Below are 18,671 nucleotides of genomic sequence, written 5' to 3'. Positions count from 1 at the left end.
GGAAACATAAAAGCTATAAGTCATCCAAGGAGTGATGAGCATCATGAACCAAGCCTTCGTACCTGAAACAAATCCCCAGTAACTTCGAGGTGAGTAACATAAAGCTACTCGTAGGAAATGAGCATGCATAGACCTAGCATTTTACAATTTTATCACCTTAAGGTGAAACATGTTAAAGGGGCTCATGCTACTTAACGTTTATGTCAAGATGAGACTCAGGGAGCATCCTAAGCTACCTTAGAGTGTAATCAACAAGAATCATGATACATATACATATATGAAACGAATCAAGGTTGGGATAATCCAAGGAACATGATAGTAAGGATACTTGAATATAGATCAACATGAATTGCATTATCAACACAATTAAGCAAGGTTTAGAATAATCCATATAACACGACAAGAAGGGTACTTGGATATACAATGACAAAAATTATATTATCAATGCAATTAACATGATTGGAGCATTCCAATTAACGGAATAGGAATAATACATGAAATCAAGGACATGGTATAATATCTATGCAATTAACAAGATTGGGGCATTTCACATAACACGACAAGTTTTAAATCTTCAAGGAATAACAACTTGAAATTTAAAGTGTGAAATCAACCAATATGGAAACTCGGATATCGCCCGGATTAAAACCGTACTCTTGGGATCACTTTAGGGCTACTAACCCATGGGTACCTTCCCCTAGTGTGCACTATAGTGTAGGAAGCTCTCTATTTCCTGTACTAGAACCAAGTCCTAGCCATGTCAATTCTTAATTGATATCCCAAGTCCCAAAATCAACAAGTTGTGCAACCAAGAGTGTATCAAAATACAAGTAATGCATTAAACCACATTTCATGCACAACCAAGATTTTGGAACACATAAGTCATGCCCTAAGTTGTCAACTATGATAGCATGTGAAATGTCAAAAAATCTTAGTATGAATTTATATAAATTAGAACCAAGATACATTGCACATGAAATTCATTGATGTAAATATACCACAAGTATAAGATTAATGATTCAATTATTTACTAAGCAACACATGAGTAATTAAACCATTCCAAGACAATCGTGTAAGTTCATTAAGTACATTAATGAAACCAAGTTACAAGGGGTCATGGTGCTTGATAAAAAGATAAAAGTCCATGTAATACAAGTCCGATTCATAAGATTAACAAAGATTCAAAATCAAGGTATGATTAACTCAATGGAAGCATAAAAGGGAATTTAATCTACTTAAGGGATTAAGTTCTTAAGATTACAAGGCAAGTCCAACATTTTACGAATATATTATGTCAAGGATCTTGTCATGGACAAGTTCAATATCAAGTTATAAGTTCATTTCATACAAGACACAACAATGTGAATTAAGTTCCATACAAAGGAAATAAATAAATGTAAGTTTCAAAACTTATCCGATAATTCTCAAACTGATACACGTGAAGGAACTTGTAAAGAAAATCATGAATACCAAGTTAGAACTTAATCAAGCTTATAGAACCATTGAATGGATTTTAATTGACTCTAGATTTTGAAATTCATCCAAATGATCTTAAATTAATATATGTTGTACAACATGTCAAGACTTGATTTAAAAACATGATACAAGTGAATTCCATGCAAGATACGGCCATGGGTATTAAACTTTAATACTAGAAAATAATTAAATGAAAGGTTTCAAAACCTAATAAAATATTCCCGATTTAATATATATGAAAGTATACGGCATGCACATCAATAAAATGAAGTCGAAAATCCAATAGAGTGAATAGTGCACTTAGAATAAAATTAATTAATCTAATTAATTAATTATTACTAGATTTTAAAACACATCCGATTACTCTCAAATTCACATATGTTGAAGAGCATGCTAGGGCCTAATATAATATGACATCACATATTAATTTCAAGCTAGACAAGGCCACATGAATTAAATTTTTATTCAAGAAAAATATTAATTAAAACCTTCAATACTTGTTCAAATGCTCTCAATATAATATATGTCAATGAACATATCAAGGGGTAATATAATTCCATGCCACATGTTTAAACCAAGCTATAATCAACCTGGAAAATCAAATCTCATACAAGAAAAATAAATAATAAAATTTCTAAATTTGATACCAAAGCATGTAATTAAGTTGCATAAACATCAATAGCATGCAATACTTTAAGAACATAAACTATAACACCCCCTACCTCAATTTGAGATGGAAATCTCAAATCCCCATCGAAAGAAAAGTACTCCAAATCTGACGATACTTCAGGATTTTGTCGGGGACAACACAATGATCATTATCCCCAAGGAAGCCCCATGAAAATCACAACTTGACTTCAAACCCGAATTCACAAAATGGTCAGAAATGGGTTCTAATAATGGGGAAAGGTGAGCGTCATCAAGGCAAACACAAAACACTAAGGCACTATGACGTTTTACACGAGGGAAGAGCTTCAAAGGAAGAGAGAGAAAGTGGCAGCCATGGCTACCATGGAATCCAGCCAAGAGAGGGGAGGAAGATGATGAAATCTAATTTTTTGGCTTAACACCCCCGATTTATAGAAAAACTAAAAAAAATGCCCCAAACGAGTCCCGCCAGGTCCGGAAAAGTGGAATTTAAGCAGAAGCACTCAAACAGTGAAACTCTATGAACAAAAAAGAACTGAGATGAGAAAATATGAATAATGAAGAAACGACATCAAAAACTGAGTCTCGAGTAGAGAGATATGCCCCGAATAAGTTCGGCGGCAACCGGAGCCAGAAACCCTGAAATTGGAGAAAAATGACCAGAAGGAAATTCTAAGAGCACAAGACTCGACAAAATGTGAAAATGAATCCTGTACGAGGATCCAGGCTCAAAATGAGGTATTTTTGCAATAACTTTCGTTAATTGCATAATGGCCCCTCCAAAAAGGGTTAACTGCACTAATGATCCTGAATAAAAATATCTTCCCAAAATATTTTATTAAAAACCCCTAAAATAAAATATCTTCAAAAGATATTTATGAAAAACACCCCAAGAAAAGAAAAAGATTATGAAAAACTATGCATCCATGCCCCTATGGACACCAGGAGCAACTAGAGTATTTTTTTACAAAAGTAAAGATATGTATTTTGTGGAAATCACTTAGAATGAAGATATATAAAGTCAAAAACCAACTCCAAGCATGAAAAGTAAGGTTGTGCCAATAATTGACCAACGGGGAAAAGACAAAATAGGGAAAAGGACAAAAAGTGAATAGTATCCGAAAAGTGAAAATGTGGAAATAACTTGGTCGTTAAAGGAAGTTGTCAATCCAAACAAAAGAGTCTTAGAAACCATTTCCAAGCACTCGAGATAACACTAAGTGACGAGAAATAGAACTTGGAAAAGAAAATTAAACGGAAAAAATATATCCGTAAATTTTGAGAAAAAGAAAGGGAGGAAAATGACCGAGTCATTACATTCACTATCTGATAAGCGCCGAATATTATATATTCAAGCGCCCTAAATTGCATTAGTAAAGTCCGTTGTATGTTAATTTATGTAGATTATCTTCATTTCTATGTTTTTATGCATTTTCAGGTCTATTTGCCAAAAAAGGAGCAAAATCAAGGCTTTGTGGAGTTTTGGCCATCAAAAGGCACAATTCTGAATTTCTGGCAGCAGTGGAGTCAGGACTTTGTTCACCATTTTGACCTTGCAAACTCGAGAACTGGACTTCCATTATAAAATGGCATATTTAGAGCTCTGAATCAGCTTTCCAAATCTTCAAGAAGTTCATCATTCGGAGCTTGGACCAGAGAGTTATGGCCTTGTTACCAGAGGTGCGCAGAACTGCCTGGCAGCAATGAAATTCTGCCTTGATCTTCATTTTCGACCAATCATCCTTGAGAATTGGATCTCCACCAAAACATGAAGTTTTTAGAGCTCTGAATTAGCTTTCCAAATCTTCAAACGGTTCATCATTTGGAGTTTAGAGCACAAAGTTATGGCCGTTTTACCAAAGTAGGTCCGGGATGAGCAAACCAAGCATAGGGCATTCTGGCCAATTTTCGAGTGCTCGAGGCCTAATTTCGAGTGCTCGAAATTAGGGCAGATTGCTTCACGAGATCAGCAGTGGAGTTAGGACTTTGCTCGCCATTTTGACCCAGAAAGCTCGAGAACTGGACTTCCATCATAACATGAAAGATTTAGAGCTCTGAATTAGCTTTCTAAATCTTCAAACGGTTCATCATTCGGAGCTCGGAGCAGAGAGTTATGGCCTTGTTACCAGAGGTGCGCAGAACTGCCTGGCAGCACTGAAGTACTGCCTTTCTCCCCATTTTCGACCAACCAGACTTGAGATTTGGGTCTTCATCAAAACATGAAGTTTTTAAAGCTCTGAATCAGCTCTCCAAATATTTAAACGGTTTGTCATTCGGAGTTCGGAGCGCAAAGTTATGGCTGTTTAACCAAAGTAGGTCTGGGCGGAGCAAGTGAAGCATGGGCATTTTTACACTAAATTCGAGTGCTCGAGGCCTTGCTTAGAGTGCTCGAATTTGGGGCAGAATTGCCTTCGGGAATTCTCATTTTGGCAGCCACTTGTGCATTGGTTTCCTCATTTTCTACTTACTTCTTTATGAGGTGGTTGGGGATGTTTTTTTTTGGAGGAGAGAGAGAGCTTTGTTGAAGGAGATAAGGCAAGGAAGGCCACATATATCATTATCCTATATTCTACAAGATAGAGGAGAGAGAAGAGAGCAAGAAGAAGAGGGTTCTTGGAGCAAAAGGAAGGGAGCTCGAAAATGGAGGAAAAGGGCAAGCTTCTTCCTTCTTCTAGCTCACTCATGGGTAACTAAACCTCATCTAGGGAGGTGATGAAGCCTCCCCTTTTGTTCATGTTCTAGATTAGGTTCTATTTTGGGGATTATAATGTATAAACTTTGGTCTTTTCATAGTTTAAGAGCTTATTACTTCTTGTAATGAATATTCATGTTTAAATGATTGATGTGAGTTATTTAGCTTGTCTTGATGATTCTTACATTAGTCTTATTGCTTTTATTTTCATAGTGACAATGAAGATATTAACTATGAATGGTTTTCAAGGCATGTTTGATTTTGAAACTTGATATTCCATTGCTTAGGTACCTCCTTTGATGGATTATGCTTGATTCTTACCTTCATGTGCTTCATCATTTGATTGAATGCTTGATGGTCTTTTGCTTAAGTTAATGTATTTGATACTACACCCTAGTCTAGGTAGTCCAAATGTGTTGTCTTTTGATAGACCATTCTTGTTTTAATCTCATGAACTTCTTATTGGTTATGAAGCAACTATGTGTTGCTACATAATTCTTGACCATTGCATATATGCTATTTATCCCCAAATTTAGACCTAATCTAGCATGTATTTAGGGCGTAGGTGGATTCACTTCTCTAGTTTCCCCTTTTATTATCTCTAACTCTCATTTACTAACACTATTATTTTATGCACTTTGAATTCCTAGTTTAGTGACCATAAAACAAACCCTCTATGAACACCCCTTATCACTCTAAAATGACTTTAGACACTTAGGTTGCCTTAAGACTAGCGCAGTCCCAGTGGTTCGACTTACCCGACCAATAGCCCTATTTTACAATGATTCGTGCTATTGCGAAGGTTGATGTATAGTTGATCAACCGATCAATTTTTGGCGCCGTTGCCGGGGACTTGCATACGGTTTAGCAACCAAAGTTTTAGGGTTAAACTTAGTGTGATTGTTAATATCGTGTTTTGTGCATATTTGTCGTGTGGTTTAACCATTTTTGTGTTGTAAGATTCTAGGGACTCGGAGCTCGCCGTGGGATTGCTAGCAAATTGTAAGTCTAGAGGACCCCAGGTAAGTCTCTTGACTTCTAGTTTCGCATTGTGAATATTGTGTATGTGTTTAATTTAGTTGTGAAGCCCTTGTCGAGGCTCTTATCTTGTTTATATTTTGTGTTCAAGCATCGGTCCTTGTCGTGGCCATTTACATTTTCTGTCTTGATAATTGAGGAGAAAGGGAACATCGTATGTGGAGTTGTGGTTGATGAATTGTTTTTTTAAGTATATGCTTTGTTGTTGATGTTCGGTCGTAGGTCACTTTCCTTACCCACAATCGATTCTCCCATTGATATTAACTCTCTTGAAAGAACTCTTAGACGGAACCTTAGGGAACCTACTCTTACAAGGGACCTTGAAACTGAATTCAATATAATGGGGGATAACGTAGGAAATCCGGGGAATGAACGCGTTGAAATTCCTAATGTAGAACCAATGACTCTTAGAGATCATTTCATTCCTACCACCTATGCTTCTCCTTCTTGTATAGTGATGCCAAACATCGATGCAGCTCAATATGAGATCAAGTCTAGTACCATTCAAATGCTTCCATCATTTCATGGCTTTGATAATGAAGATCCATATAAGCATCTTGATGAGTTCCTTGAAATCTGTTCGACCATCCGGTTGAGAGGTTTTTCGGACAATGCACTTCATCTCCATCTTTTCCCATTCTCCCTAAAGGATAGGGCAAAATATTGGTTGAACTCCCTCGCTCCCAACTCTATTACTTCTTGGGCTCAATTGCAACAAGAATTTCTTAAGAAGTATTATCCGGTGAGTAAAACCAACCAAATGAGGCGTTCCATTCTAAGCTTTTCTCAAGTTGATGGAGAACAACTCCACGAGACTTGGGAAAGGCTACAAGATCTTCTTCGAAAATGTCCTCATCATTTGATCCCAAAATGGCAATTAGTGCAAGCTTTCTATGCCGGTTTGACCGACACCCATAGATTTATGGTTGACTCTTCTTGTGGTGGGATGTTCATGTCCAAGAATGCGGATGAGGCTTGGACCTTACTTGAGAATTTGAGTGAAAATTCACTTCAACACAATTCTCGTAGGGCTCCGACCTCAACCACTCCAAAGAACACCAATCCTTGTCAACAAAAATCAATAAGGGAGGAATCATCTCAAGTGGATGCCATAGCTCATAAATTCTACCAATTGATGGCACCACATCTTCCTCCTTCATTGTCTCAAAATTCGGCAAGTTCGGTTTGTGCCTCATGTAATAGTCCATTTCATCTCTCGGAAGATTGCCCCACACCGGAGCAATTTCCCAATCCCAACCAAGAGCAAGCTAATGCCATGTTCTCACGGCCCGGGAACAATCCATATTCCAACACCTACAATCCGGGTTGGCGAGACCATCCGAATTTTTCGTGGAGGCAACAAGCCCCACAAAATTCCTAACTTCAAAATCAAGGGCCTCAAAATCAGCCCTCTTCTCAATATCAAGGTAGGCCTTTCCAAGCCTCTTCAAGCTACCAACCTCCATACAATCCAAATGTCTCCACTCAACCTCCTGTGAATCCAATTGATGAGATAGTGGCTGCAAACAAGCAAATGATGGAATCATTCAATGTGCAAATGATGGAATCATTAAACAAGCAAATCATAGATTCCAACAAGCATCTCTTGACATCCTTGCAACCTACTCTCCAAATGGTTCACTCCCATACTCAATCCATAGCTAGGCTCGAAAATCAAATGGGACAAATAGCTAACCAAGTGAACCAACTTCTTCAAAAAGACAAGGGTAAGCTTCCCGCTCAACCATTTGAAAATCCTAGAGGAATGCATGTGATTGATGAAACCCCTCCTCCGAGTGGGCCGACTCATGAACAAGTTCAAGCTATCACCACCCTTCGGAGTGGTAGAGTGGTTGACAACAAGGTTGATGGAGACACAAGTGAGAAAAACCCTCCATTGAAAAATCCAAATTCAAGCTCTTCAAGTCCAAATCCAAGTTCTTCTTGTCCAAATACCATTCACGGAAGTCCCACGCATGTCACCCCAAATGTGGAAACTACTTATGAGCCAAAAGCTCCGTTCCCTCAACGTCTTCAAGAGTCGACACATTTTGGGAATAAGAATTGCAAAATTCAAGACATGTGGGAGGTCTTTAGGCAAGTAAAGATCAATCTTCCTCTCTTCGATGCTATCAAGCAAATTCCTCCCTATGCAAAATTCCTTAAGGATTTGTGCACTCAAAAGCGCACTTCCAGAAGTCATTTACCAAAGAAAGTAAGGTTAACCGAAAATGTTAGTGCGATCATTCAGCATAGCACTCCTCCGAAGTATAAGGATCCGGGTGCCCCCACAATCTCTTGTGTCATTGGTGACAACAAAATCGAGAGGGCCCTCCTTGACTTAGGAGCTAGTGTGAATTTGATTCCATATTCGGTTTACCTACAACTTGGTTTGGGAGATCTAAAGCCAACTCCGATAGTGTTGCAATTTGCTGATCGATCTATTAAGCAACCACGGGGAATTATTGAAGATGTGATCATAAAAGTGGACAAATTCTACTTCCCGGTAGACTTCGTGGTTCTTGATACGGAACCAGTCCATGATCCAAGAAAACACATTCCCATAATTCTCGGACGTCCTTTTCTAGCTACAGCTAATGCTTCCATTAACTGTAGATCCGGATTGATGGATATCTCTTTTGGGAATATGAATGTTAAGCTCAATATCTTCAATGCTGTGCAACTTCCTTCAGATGACAATGAGTGTTTTGAAATCACTATTGCTGATGAACACATTCAAAATCCAATCCCACCTCCTTCAACGGAGGATCCCCTACATGCTTGCTTGGTCCCTTTTGATTTTGAGGATTTTGGTGTGGACAAATCCATTCGGGAAGTCAACTCCTTGCTTGATATTCCATCACCATTTTCCTCTCCTTTATGGGAAGCACCAAATCCATCTCTATCGTGGGATTGTCCATCTCCTTCCATTTCTTCACCGGAGTTACCTCAACATTTTGAGGGTGAACCACCAGACAAAGGTAAGGAGAATGTTGACAAGTTACTGAAAATTCTTCCAATCATTCCAGCCCAATCTAGAATCATTGTCCATGATACTCAACCTGTGAACAAACCATTTGAGTACAATGAGGTATATGACTTGGAGATTGCAAATATGGAAGGTCATGATCCTACCATTGTTAGTCAAAACAATGACATTCAACGAGCCTCCATAATCTCGAACAAGCAACACCTTTGCTTAAATCTGAAAATAAAAGAAGTGAGATTAAAAGCAATGCTCAAATCCTCTAAGGCCAAACTTGTTTCTCTTCAGAAGGATCAATATCCCTCACCATTCATTGATCTAAGTTTGAGACCATATGAAGGAGGCAAGTTGCATACGGAGCGTTAAGGATCCATCTCTCCAATGGATCCTGATCCTGGTTCGTCTAGCTATCGACATCAAATTTAGCAAAGCAAGGGAAGAAATTCTTTCGATGTTCCAAGCTTCCCTACCTTCTCAAATTGCTCGTGCCTTGAAATTTTCTGGGAAATGGTTTAGAAAAGCCAAAAATTTGATTTTTCTGAAATGATCTTCAGTTGCGTTCCGCAATTTTAGACTGGCCTCTTAGACCTTCTCAGCTCTAATTTTCATTCCCGGAAATTTCCATCGCTTTCGAGCAAGTTCATAGGATCTTTGGCATGCAACTCATGTGCACAACCTCTCATTTTCAACACATTGTTGGATCATGGTTCCCCAAAATTTTCCATGCATTGGAGATGAAATGCAAAGTTTGAAAATTTTTCATCTAGGCATTAGAAATGTTGAGCAATTCGACAATTTTTCCAAAAATTTTCCATCCATGCAGTGGAATGGACTGAATTTGCAAATTTTAAAATTTTTTCCATGCTTTAGAGATAAAGTGCTAAGTTTTAAAAATTTTCCATGAATTGTGTGATGTTGCATTGAAGAGATATTCAAAAATTCCAAAATTTTCAAATTCATTCAAAGTCTGGAAATTTTCCAAAGATGATGCAATTTGAAAATTTTCTTCAGTTCATTCAAGCATTATGAGACAATTTGAAAATTTTCAGAAATTCTTCCATTCCATGGGAATGACATGCAAAATTTTTTTGTTTCCAAGTCGCCAACTTGCAAAATTCCTGGAATGATGTTGCAAATGCATCAAAATGCATGAAAGTGCATGCAATAGTGCTCACTGTCTCCCATGGAATGAGATTGCAAATGCAAATGCATGGAATTTCCATGCATGGACTCCATTTTGAACAGCTTCCATTTCCATGTTGCTCACATTCCATATTCCATTGCAACAAATTCGACTTCCATGGTGCTCACTGTCTTGCATGTTTTCCCTTTCACTCCTTGTTTCAGTCTTCACAGCCGAGCTCACCCCCTAGCCTACTGAGCCAATTTCGTGCCCTCCAAATCCCATTCAGATTGCTCCAAATTACCACACCAATTTTGCATGCTCACTGCCCAAGTTTGGAGCGCTCTAGCTTCCATTTGGATTGCTCCAAACTTCTCCACCATCATTCCGAGGCTGCTGCTTGTATTTAGAGCACTCTAATTCCATTTTGGAGCACTCTAAATGTGAACCATCAATCCCACGCCCACTGTAACCCAACATACCGAACTCTCTGTCTTCAAATCGAGCACTCGAAATCCCATTTGGAGTGCTCGAAATCTCTTTCTCACCCAAGGCATCCAACTATGAAACCAACCACCATCGGCACCATCCAAACATGCATGCCAACCTTTCTAAACCACCTCACACAACACCAACCCCTCATCATCCTCAACCATGCATGCCTTCCACGGCCACCCTCCCAACATAATCCCAACCATTCACATCAACACCATGCACACAACAACCAAACCGACCACCACCCCAAACTTCACCCCTCTCTCATTCACCAACCAACCCTCACACAAGCCTTCTTTCTCTCGGCATCTACACACACCAACACCATGCAACCCCCATGCATGCCCCTTTCGGCATCCTTTTTTTTCCCAACCATCCAACCAACCTCACCAAACTTCCTCACCTCACCCCACCATACATGCCACCATCTCTCTATCGACACCTTCACTCCCTAACCACCCACCACCCTTCGCACTCAATCAACCCCATCCTCAATTCCTCCACAACACCCTCATGCATGCCATTCAAAAAAAAAAAAATGGCACACTTTTGGCATTCTTTTGCTATCCATTTTACACTTGTGGCTAATGTCTGCATTTGTGTTTTGTTTGGATTTTTATCTTGCACTACAATTCAGGTTAGTGTTTTTAATTCTGTTTTGATTTTCCTTAAGAGCCTATGCTTTTACATTTGTATATTAGTTGTGTTTTGCTAGGTCTTCATGTCCAAGTTTGGGGGAAGCACTTGCACATTCACATAGATGGAAACCTTTGCCTTCCTCACTCCGCTTGGTATTATTGTTCTTTAACCCTCTCTGTTCTTATTTTCATTTACTTGTCTTCTCACATTGAGGACAATGTGACATTCAAGTTTGGGGGTGCATTTATGCATTTTTGGTTTTGCATTTTTGCTAAGCAATGATATTGTAATTTGAAACCTGTTGGAGATGAAGCATATGTTTAATACCTTGTGTATAGAAGCAATTGTGACATTTTTGAAAATAAAGAAAAATTTGAGTTGAAATGATCATGTAGATTCAAATTAGTCTGTATAAATGTCTCAATTAGATTCTCGCCGGATTTGACACTCTTTTAAGCTTCACAATGCACAGATGCACATTGGAAACTTAACTGTGAGGCATGCAACTTGATTGACCTTGATCTTGGCCTAGTTAATCTGATTTGATGAACCTAATGGATGAATACTTTTGGCATGAATCTAACAAAAAAAAAAAAAAAAAAAACTGAGAAGGAAAGAAAATAATGACCAGTTGACGTTCGTAGCCTTTCCAACTCGAGCTATTAAGCCCTAGGAGTGTCTCTACACTTAGCACCCTAAAGCCGTCTGGTTTGGGAGTTGTTGGCCTAACGCTTGCTACAAGGGTTGGTTAGAAAGCTTAAGGGACTTAAACATTGCACGGTCATTCAAAAAATAAACTGGTAATAAACATGGTTTGCTAGAGTTCGTAGCCTTTCCAACTTGAGCTATTAAGCCCTTTGGAGTGTCTCTACACTTAACACCCTAAAGCCATCTGGTTTGGGAGTTGTTGGCCTAACGCTTGCTACATAAGTTGGTTAGAAAGCTTAAGGGACTTCAGCATTGCACAACCATTCTATGTTTCGCTTATGAGTTACAATAAATTGTCAACAAGCAACAAAAGTTGTCTTGTAAATAAAATCATGCCTTAGGGACCTCATTTAAAGGGGAATTCAATGATTTGAAAACTTGCGCTTTGGAATTGGAAAAGAAAGTAAAAGCCGCATGTTGAGAATCTAATTCACTTTCACTGAAGCTAGAGTTGATTTCCATTCAAGAGATGATAATTGAGTTATTTATATAGACTTTGATGTTGATGCATGTATGTGGAAATGTATTTAGCCAATTTTTGTATCAACGCTTCATATATGCAAGGTAGTCTTCCCAATGACCCCATCTCCAGCTCTTTTTCTATTTCAAGTTATTTTTTGAGCAATGTATATATCTTATTTTACCATGGATGATATTTTTGCAGTAGCAAGCCCATGGTTGTCTTTTCATTAAATTTTTCATTGTAGTTTTGCTAAGGGACTAGCAAAATGTAAGTTTGGGGGTGTGATAAGCGCCGAATATTATATATTCAAGCGCCCTAAATTGCATTAGTAAAGTCCGTTGTATGTTAATTTATGTAGATTATCTTCATTTCTATGTTTTTATGCATTTTCAGGTCCATTTGCCAAAAAAGGAGCAAAATCAAGGCTTTGTGGAGTTTTGGCCATCAAAAGGCACAATTCTGAATTTCTGGCAGCAGTGGAGTCAGGACTTTGCTCACCATTTTGACCTTGCAAACTCGAGAACTGGACTTCCATTATAAAATGGCATATTTAGAGCTCTGAATCAGCTTTCCAAATCTTCAAGAAGTTCATCATTCGGAGCTCAGACCAGAGAGTTATGGCCTTGTTACCAGAGGTGCGCAGAACTGCCTGGCAGCAATGAAATTCTGCCTTGATCTTCATTTTCGACCAATCATCCTTGAGAATTGGATCTCCACCAAAACATGAAGTTTTTAGAGCTCTGAATTAGCTTTCCAAATCTTCAAACGGTTCATCATTTGGAGTTTAGAGCACAAAGTTATGGCCGTTTTACCAAAGTAGGTCCGGGATGAGCAAACCAAGCATAGGGCATTCTGGCCAATTTTCGAGTGCTCGAGGCCTAATTTCGAGTGCTCGAAATTAGGGCAGATTGCTTCACGAGATCAGCAGTGGAGTTAGGACTTTGCTCGCCATTTTGACCCAGAAAGCTCGAGAACTGGACTTCCATCATAACATGAAAGATTTAGAGCTCTGAATTAGCTTTCTAAATCTTCAAACGGTTCATCATTCGGAGCTCGGAGCAGAGAGTTATGGCCTTGTTACCAGAGGTGCGCAGAACTGCCTGGCAGCACTGAAGTACTGCCTTTCTCCCCATTTTCGACCAACCAGACTTGAGATTTGGGTCTTCATCAAAACATAAAGTTTCTAAAGCTCTGAATCAGTTCTCCAAATCTTTAAACGGTTTGTCATTCGGAGTTCGGAGCGCAAAGTTATGGCTGTTTAACCAAAGTAGGTCTGGGCGGAGCAAGTGAAGCATGGGCATTTTTACACTAAATTCGAGCGCTCGAGGCCTTGCTTAGAGTGCTCGAATTTGGGGCAGAATTGCCTTCAGGAATTCTCATTTTGGCAGCCACTTGTGCATTGGTTTCCTCATTTTCTACTTACTTCTTTATGAGGTGGTTGGGGATGTTTTTTTTTGGAGGAGAGAGAGAGCTTTGTTGAAGGAGATAAGGCAAGGAAGGCCACATATATCATTATCCTATATTCTACAAGATAGAGGAGAGAGAAGAGAGCAAGAAGAAGAGGGTTCTTGGAGCAAAAGGAAGGGAGCTCGAAAATGGAGGAAAAGGGCAAGCTTCTTCCTTCTTCTAGCTCACTCATGGGTAACTAAACCTCATCTAGGGAGGTGATGAAGCCTCCCCTTTTGTTCATGTTCTAGATTAGGTTCTATTTTGGGGATTATAATGTATAAACTTTGGTCTTTTCATAGTTTAAGAGCTTATTACTTCTTGTAATGAATATTCATGTTTAAATGATTGATGTGAGTTATTTAGCTTGTCTTGATGATTCTTACATTAGTCTTATTGCTTTTATTTTCATAGTGACAATGAAGATATTAACTATGAATGGTTTTCAAGGCATGTTGATTTTGAAACTTGATATTCCATTGCTTAGGTACCTCCTTTGATGGATTATGCTTGATTCTTACCTTCATGTGCTTCATCATTTGATTGAATGCTTGATGGTCTTTTGCTTAAGTTAATGTATTTGATACTACACCCTAGTCTAGGTAGTCCAAATGTGTTGTCTTTTGATAGACCATTCTTGTTTTAATCTCATGAACTTCTTATTGGTTATGAAGCAACTATGTGTTGCTACATAATTCTTGACCATTGCATATATGCTATTTATCCCCAAATTTAGACCTAATCTAGCATGTATTTAGGGCGTAGGTGGATTCACTTCTCTAGTTTCCCCTTTTATTATCTCTAACTCTCATTTACTAACACTATTATTTTATGCACTTTGAATTCCTAGTTTAGTGACCATAAAACAAACCCTCTATGAACACCCCTTATCACTCTAAAATGACTTTAGACACTTAGGTTGCCTTAAGACTAGCGCAGTCCCAGTGGTTCGACTTACCCGACCAATAGCCCTATTTTACAATGATTCGTGCTATTGCGAAGGTTGATGTATAGTTGATCAACCGATCACTATCATCGTGGGGATGATAAATAGCATTGAAGATGTTCAGCTTGACTTTCATATTTCCAAAATATAAATCCATGGCTCCAATCCTACAGTTAATGCAAGCATTTGCTGTAGCTAGAAAAGGACACCCAAGAATAACTGGAATATACTTTTTGGAATCGTGGACCGGTTCTATATCAAGAACTAAGAAATCGACTAGAAAATAGACCTTGTCCACTTTTATGAGTACATCTTCAACAATACCTCATGGTTGTATGATAGAACGGTCAGTAAGTTGTAGAACAACCGACGTAGGTTTTAACTATCCCAAACCTAGCTTCTCATACACCAAGTAAGGAATAAGATTCACACTTGCTCCAAGATCAAGAAGTGCTTGCTCTATCACATTGTTTCTAATAATACAAGAAATTGTAGGAGCACCAGGTCTTTAACCTTTAGAGGAGTGTTATACTTAAGAATAGCACTGACTTTCTCGGTGAGCTAAATTTTCTTAGGAACTTGGCTTTTGGATTTTCTCTTAAGAGTGCACAAGTCCTTTAAAAATTTGGAGTAGGCTGGAATTTTCTTTACAGCATCAAGTAGAGGAAGATTAATTTTGACCTGTTTAAAGACCTCCATCATATCTTGAATTTTCTCCCCTTGTTTACCAAAGTGGGAGGGTTCCTTGAGACATTCAAGATAAGGTGCTCTTGGCTCATAAACTATCTCATGGTTAAGAGTAGATGAAGAAGTGACTCCACCTTTAACTCATGTGGTGGATTATGGAATAGAACTTGAGGAAACATCATTGGGATATGGATTATGAATGATAGGAACAATGGGAATCCTTAACCTTTCTTTTTCTTCTTGTACTTTTTCAACTTGGTTATCAACCACTTTACCACTCCACAATGTAGTGATAGCCTGAACTTGCTCATGATGAATACCTGATGAATTAGTTTTATCAATCATATAAGTCTGCCCTTTCGGGCTGGCTATTGGTTGACTAGGTAGCTTTCTATCATCTCTTCGAGATAGAGTACTTGTTGCCCAACTTATGCCTCTAGCTTTGCTATGGCTTGAGAATGAGAATTAAGAAGTTGGGTCTTGGCTTTAAGATCAATAAGAGCATTGAGTACTTGATCCTCAAAAGTAGAATTTCTAGGAGGAGGTGGAAGAGTATGGGCTTTAGTAGGTTGATTCCTAAATTGAGGTGGACAATAAATACCAGATTAATTGAAAGAATTATTTTGTGGCACATGATTGGATGAATTATGATATAGTCCCTGTGATTAAGGAATAGTGGTTCCTTGACTTTGATTATGCCATGATAGATTAGGATGATCTCTTCAGCCAGGATTATATGCAGACGAATATGGATTATAAGCTGGTCTAGAGAATACAGCATTCACTTGCTTCTATGGGATCTCAGATGATTGTCCCATCATAGGGCAAGTGTTAGTAAAATGGGAAGGATTAACAAAGATTGAACAAACTTCCTTTGGCAAGGAAGTTTGTGGATTAACAATAAGAGCAAAGACAGATGATAAGATTTGATCAAACCTATGGTTCAAAGCTTCTATTTGAGTGGCTAACTCACTAAATTTGTCTACCTCGTAAAGTTTTTCAACCTTATGTATTCCAGGTGAAGACCTAGATCTAAAGGAAGAACCATGTTGCACTGAATTTTCACTTAGGGCCTCAAACAGTTCCCCAGCGTTAACCGGACTCTTACATAGAAAGGCTCCATTACTAGATGCATCAACCATGTTTCTATAAGAATCTGAAAGACTATCATAGAAAATCTGTATTAAGTGCCATTGAGCAATATCATGGTGTGAACACTTTCTTAGAAGATCATTATATCTTTCCCATGAATTATGGAGCTGTTCTCCCGGGATTTGGGAAAATACCATGATTTCTCTTCTCATTTGAGAGGCTTTTCCTACTGTGTAGTACTTTTTCAAGAACTCTTGTTGCAACATGTCCCATGTAGATATGGAATTTGTTGGAAGGGATTGCAATAAAGTTCTTGCTTTGTCCTTGAGAGAAAATTGGAAAAGTCGCATCCTGAATGAATCATTGGTAAGAGTGGTCAACTTAATAGTCGAACATAATTTCAAAAATACATCTAAGTGCGTATAAGGATCCTCTGTTGTAAACCCATGGACAATAGGAAGCATTTGGATTATAGCAGGCTTGATCTCAAAATGGGTTGCATCAGCATCCAGAAATACAAAGCACGAAGGGGAAATATATGTGGTCAGAATAAAATGATCCCTCAAGTGGCACCCATTCTCCATTACCATTACCATTACCATTGCCATTACCCGGTGCATCTCGCTGATCAGTCATATTATTAGAGGAACTTCCTATTGTATTCAAATGTTTTTTAAGTTTTCTTAATTGACTAAGAGTTCTCTCTATTTTAGAATCATGCACTAAAGTTTGTCTGAGTATGGCGAGTTAACATGCACTAATTCCACTAATCCTAATAGTAACAAAAATAAAGTTTTCCAAGTAAACAAAAACAATAAAAACTCACAGAAGGTTTATTAAACCGAAGCTTTTATCCCTTAAGCGTCTTTATCCTCACTGTTAATTTCCTGTACCTAAAAAGAAAAAGAATTAAGGTGAGATATCAGAAAGTCTGAAGACTGGTAAACCCAAAATAGAACTAATTAAAAACTAAACTAATAACAAATCTCCCTGGCAATGGTGCCAAAAGTTGTTATGTGTTTTTGCATACTACTTATAAATTTACCACTCGCAACAACACTAATCCTTATAGGATAGCACTATAGAGAAGGTGTCGAACCCATAGGGAGATAAATTATTATATTCTGCTTTTAACTAATTTTTGTTGGTTTACAGGTAACTGATTGAATTGATTGATTGGTTGTCACGATTATAAACTGAAAGTAAACTAAAATTAAACTAAAGTGATCGGAGAGAGAGAGTTCTTAGGGCTTTGACTTCACCACAACCTTTGTAACTATGGTTAACTATTTCAACTTTGGGAATTTAACCAAATTATATTTCAAATGAATTGAATTCAATAATATTCATTCAATTTAGGTTTTAAAGAAAGATGTTCTATAAAATGTAGTTAACTATAACCTATCTGCGGTTAGCATGGACTATCCACCTACCTACTCTAACTACTTTAACTATTTTATAAACAATCTATCTTTCCTAAGCATAGACTATGAAAACATTCTTTCATAAAAAAACGTTAGAACACCATTACATGACCTTCATTCTTATATCCAGCAGGGCTCTGCCAGATACCATCCAATAAGAATGGGTTGAGAATAGAAGACGAACAGTTATATCTAAGACAAGATAATAACAATTCAAAAACTATTTAAAACATTAAATCCAATTGAGTTGTCTCAATTTCTCATAGTCATGTAATAAAAAACATAATATATTAAAAACATCCTAGAGTTAAAACAACCAAACCATACTATTAGATTAGGTTATATCAGTGCCTTAAGAGAGGAATTAGCTACTCATGACGATGTTGAATATCATTTGTGTTGTAGTCATCTCCATCGTCACGGACGGCACTTCTCTTCTCAAGATCTTCACCTTCTAAGGTTATGGAAACCCTAAAAGCCACCCCAGTATCAACCTTCTGAATAATACGAGAAAAAGGACTTGGAATTTTGGACCTCTTCTATCAAGGCCTATGCTTTCTTTTATGGAAGAAAATAAAGATATGGTGGGCTTTTAGGTCTTCTGGCCCATCTGGAGTGAAATACGACTTAAAAAGGAATAATCCTGTACTAAAAATCTAATCTGCCATGGAAAGCTCGAGCTTTAAGAAGTCGAGCTCGAGCTTTAAGGTTCAGGCTTGGCTTTGGGAATAAGGCTCGAGCTTCTCTGGATTAATGCTCGAGCTTTAACGAATGGTGCTTGATCTTCACTTTGACACTTAGCCAAAAA

This window comes from Cornus florida, unplaced genomic scaffold (assembly GCF_030987335.1).
Source record: "Cornus florida cultivar Cherokee Brave unplaced genomic scaffold, ASM3098733v1 CherokeeBrave_3.0.0_Hap2_Chr04, whole genome shotgun sequence".
Classification (NCBI taxonomy): domain Eukaryota; kingdom Viridiplantae; phylum Streptophyta; class Magnoliopsida; order Cornales; family Cornaceae; genus Cornus; species Cornus florida.
The sequence above is the reverse complement of the archived record's forward strand: the minus strand, read 5'-3'. Positions refer to the sequence as shown.